Source organism: Echinops telfairi, unplaced genomic scaffold (assembly GCF_000313985.2).
Source record: "Echinops telfairi isolate 266 unplaced genomic scaffold, ASM31398v2 ScPeMD7_7453;HRSCAF=8491, whole genome shotgun sequence".
NCBI classification, from domain to species: Eukaryota; Metazoa; Chordata; class Mammalia; order Afrosoricida; family Tenrecidae; genus Echinops; species Echinops telfairi.
In genome coordinates this window covers 1,700,319-1,704,538 of record NW_022111353.1, presented here as the reverse complement: position 1 = coordinate 1,704,538, position 4,220 = coordinate 1,700,319, and the positions used below count along the sequence as shown (strand labels likewise).

Here is a 4,220-nt window from a genome sequence, read left to right as displayed (position 1 = left end):
GACCAAAAATGCTGAACAAACAGCATCATTAATATACAAAATATTTATATGACTGAACTAGGAACAGGTGATGTTCTATATGCCTGTAAAACTTTGGAACCACATAGCTGAGCTATTAAATTTAGTCCATGCCAACTTCCAAAAAGCAGGAAGGATTTTAGTATGCTTCATTTTTCGATGCCCCATCAACATTTTTTATGAGATCTGGAACACCTTCATCTTCCTCATCAATGTCTTCGGTCTTTGGGGTTTTGCTATCCAACACTTGCCTTGGGAACTGTTCAGCTCATTTCCTAGGACTTGTGAAGCTGTCAGCAACAAGCTGACTTAGTATTTCAGGAACCATTTCTGTGAATGGTTTGGCTTCTGCATGACCAGTAAGAGCACATATGTTAGCAGAGAGGGGAGCTTGTACCTTGGGATAGTTGAAATGAAATGAATGGTGTTCCATCCCTTTTAATCATATTTATTTCTTCTATACCAGCTATATTATTCACAGCCAATTTTTAAAGAGATCTCTGAAGCTTTATGTCACCAACTGTAGCTGTTCTATGTACCACCTTCATATTTCTGTGAGCTGTACCCTTGTCTGCTATCTGGACCGGAGCCCTTTACTTGATTCATGCTGATGGTAAATCTGAAGAAGGAAGTGCCCCTCAAACACCAGCATGAAGCAAGAGCAAAAGGGCTGCCTTACTGGAGACAGAGAAGACCAAAATGGGTCATTAAAAAAATCATTTTATCCGGGGGGTCTTTTTAAAAAGAATTATTTTATTGGGGGCAAGTACAACGCATTTTACAATACATGCATCCATTTCCTCAAGCACATTTGTACATCATTTTCAAAATATTTTCTTTCTACTTGAGCCCTTTGTATCAGCTCCTCATCCCCCCCACCCCAAATCCTCCCTCACTCATTAACCCTTGATAATTTATAAATTATTATATTTTTCATGTATTACCCCAACCACTGTCTCCCTTTACCCATTTTTATGTTGTCTACCTTATGCATTGGTCATGGGGCATTTTTAAGCTTTACTTTGTGAAAAGTGTTTTTCTGACATTACAATATCTTGATCTATCATTTTCCTTCTCCTATTTTCTATCATGTTTAAGCAATCTATCTGTGATATCTAGTGTAGAAAGGACCTCGCATATCTTTTAAGTCGCTGTTAATGTCAGTGAACCATAAGAATAGAAGAAATATTAAATGATGCCATTCCATGGTTCATTCATCCAACATGTGCTCTTAGATCACTGCACAAAGAAAAATATTGCTGGGGAGATGAGATTTGAACTCCACACGTTTCTTTAATGTAAACAGTTTACAACTTTCTTGTGTGGATTTCCAATTTTCCTTTAAACATCTTACATCTTCTGCTAATTTTTAAATTTCAGTTTTTATAAATCAAATGATAATGGGCTTTATCATATGCGCTCAGCTCTTTAATTTATTGTTTTTCCATGATTCAGAAAACATACCTTCTGTAGTCTAAAAACACTCACCAGAGCACATCCAGGAACCTCCCCACCCTAAGCTTAGGTAGACCTTGTCAGTGTGAGGAGCCACTACGCGGAGGCTCCACGATGTCCATGAGTTAGGAATGCTTTGTAAAATCTGCTCTGTGGAAAGAAGAAAATAAGACCCTATTAATCTTCCTTTGGCCACAGGAAGTGAGCGACTGTGTTCCTCTGGAATGAGCAGAGAGATCCCAAGGTGCTTTGGACATTTGGGACTCCTTGTAAATACTTGGGGTCAAAATGAACAATTACATGGAGTTTCCTGTGAAATGTATTTCTGTTGAGCTGAACTAATGATCAGGTCTCATTACTGGGAAATTTAGCTTATTGGTATTCACCAGCAAAATTATTGCAAAGTGTTATAATCTGTCGTTTACATTCAGAAACACCCAACAAATAATGGTCATCTCTATAGGTCAATATGTTCACTGCAAAGTAAATGCATGTTTAGGTTAATCGTGTCTATCTTTTGCTTCACTAGAAAGCCAAAATAACCTGGATTCAGTGATTCTTAAGTTTATAATTTACATAACTCATATAATCTCATAGAATTAGATTAATAGAATTTTAGAATTGGAAGACTTTTAAGAAATCATATTGATTAATGTCTAATCAAATTCAAAGTTCACTTTTCTGCTTCTTCGTAAGTAGGTTATCATCTATTTTCTGTTTGAATTCTTAATGAAATATTTTTGGTTGAAAGATGGAAAAGATATAAGAGCCACGTTTCATAGCATGTCATATGATTAAGATCAAGACTCTTGGACACTCCATGCCAGACTACAAGGCTCCTAAGAATCCTAAAGATATGTTTCATAGACTTTTTCAAGCAAATTTATTTTTGTTTCAAAGACCAGAAGTGTGTCTGTAAATAGAGTCTATAAAAAGCACTGAAGCTATCCACATGTCCAAACATCAGATATCTACCATTAAAAGTTCTTCACCATAAAATCAATTAAAAATATAAAGCAAGTGTGGTAGTTACATATTTTTATGTCAACTTGAAGATATATAAAAGTGTAGGGGTGGCATTCAACCTGTCAATCAGGTCACAGACTGATGGTGCCTGCTTGTGGACATGGCCTTCTCATAAGGAGGATCCTGGGAACCTCTCCCCTTTCTCCTTGTCTTCACCTTCCTGCTAGTGAGCCACATTGTGACTTGCCAGAGCCTTGTGATGTGACCACTGCCATTGGATCCACAAGACTTTGCACCCACCAATGGGCAACCTTCCTACATTCTGCATCATTGCATGTAGCTGTATGGGTCTCAAGAGGGACATGTGGACTAGTATTGGTCTTATGGACTTGAGTAGGACTGGGCTAGGAGGTGTTCTTGATATATATTTACATTTTGATATACAGATATCTCTTACACATATGTGTTTCCAGATTTGCTTCTCTAGTCAATCCAGCCTGACACACCAAGCTTATATTTTTACTTTTACTTAACAGAGCATGGCACAATTGAAAAATGCAACTGCACATTTCTTGCTTTCACTGATAAAAATTGGTCTTTGGTGTGCTTGCTCAAAGGAATTATTCCTAATTCCTTCTCTTTCTGTATTCAGCAGAGCAAGACCACATAGTTTTCCTTGACCCAGGGAGGCTCTCGGGTATGATAATATTGGTTTTAACTTGCAGAGCGATCTCTGTCAGCAGACAATGGAAACTGTGATGGTTAATGGAAACTTCTCAGCAGCGCACCTCTTCAAGTGGTGCTCAGGGCACAGTGCTCCACCTCCTGCACCTCAGGTGTGCCTCTGTTTATGACATGTAAAGGTGTTGCCTCACCGTATCCTTTTATCTTTCTACATTGCTGTTAGGATTTATTTATCCATGTGTATGCTTTTTTGCCAGATTTATTGGAATATAATTAACATACCCTGCAATCTAGTGGTTTAAATCTATTAAAAGAGTTGTGCAATGATCATCACAATCAATATTTGAATATTTCCATTATTCTTGATGTTAGGTCCAAGTCTGAGAGGAGACTGTCTCAAAGGAAGTTGTGGAGTAAACTCCAACAAGATCATAAAATCTGAATAGAAGAGAAATTCTACACATTTAGGAAAAATTCCATTATCTTTTCCTGTCATTTTCCAAGAATTTTTTATGTCCCCTCATAAGTTTTAAAGAGAATTTTACCATCATTTTTCATTTCATGGACCGGAATGTAAAGGACAGAATTAGACGATGGTTTCTGACTAGATTTAAGACGGACTTGACGGCCACTGTGCCAGGGGGAGGCGGTGCCTCACTGCAGTTCTGATTTGCATCTCCTTCATGATCCATCATCTCAAGCATCTCTTCATGCATTTCTAGCACCTGAACGTCTTCTTTAGAGAAGTGGCTGTTCATGTCTGTTTTTGCCGTTGTTGATTCTGAGCTGTTGAATTTCTCTATAGATTTTAGCGATCAATTTGTTAGGTTTCTGGGGGTACCTTACTTGGTTCTTTGTGACTGTTCTATGTCTTCTTTAGGAATGGCATTGTCTATTATAGTTTTGATTTGTCTATTTTACCATTGTGTGTTTAGTGTTTAATGAAGAGACAACTTGACATTTTAGTAGCTAAAAGTCCTCCAGCTCTTTAAGGAACCATACTTTAGGAATTATTTGCAGGAAACTCTTTTGCACCTTGACATGATGAAAAGACCTAGACCTTGAACTGTAGCTGTAATGTGATGAAATTTTAGGGA

At 37.6% G+C, this 4,220-nt stretch overlaps 1 protein-coding gene and 1 pseudogene across 1 annotated transcript in view; both read right to left on the bottom strand.

Moving 5' to 3' along the window:
- LOC115872726 (olfactory receptor 11A1-like) overlaps nt 1-4,220 on the bottom strand; it is a 190,338-nt gene that overhangs the window by 154,216 nt on the left and 31,902 nt on the right.
- Nucleotides 158-3,881, bottom strand: LOC101648444 (annotated as a pseudogene).